Raw genomic sequence first — 393 nt, 5'->3', positions numbered from 1 at the left:
TAACATGTGTCCCCCCTTGAAAAATACCTAGCTACGGGCCTGAGGAACACAAATTCAATTTTCAAAGGAAAAAAGGTGGGAAACAAGAGAACCCAGGCTTGCGCCTCCAATCGAGAAAACATATTTTTCCAAAAAAAACGAGGAAAATACGGGAAAAATAATGTCTTATTATTTATTTCATATTTATAGAGTTTACCAATAGAAAATCGCCTGAAAATTTGTGGCTTTGGGGACATATGCGGAATTTCCCCTTTAGACCCAAGTCTTCCAAGTTTTCTATTCGTACAGAGTACAGAGTACAGCTGGTACAGAGTACAGAGTACAGCTGGTACAGAGTACAGAGTACAGCTGGTACAGAGTACAGGGTACAGAGTACAGAGTACAGAGTACAGG

Source organism: Eurytemora carolleeae, unplaced genomic scaffold (genome assembly GCF_000591075.1).
Source record: "Eurytemora carolleeae unplaced genomic scaffold, Eaff_2.0 scaffold7, whole genome shotgun sequence".
In the NCBI taxonomy this organism is placed as follows: domain Eukaryota; kingdom Metazoa; phylum Arthropoda; class Copepoda; order Calanoida; family Temoridae; genus Eurytemora; species Eurytemora carolleeae.
This window is presented reverse-complemented; position numbering follows the sequence as displayed.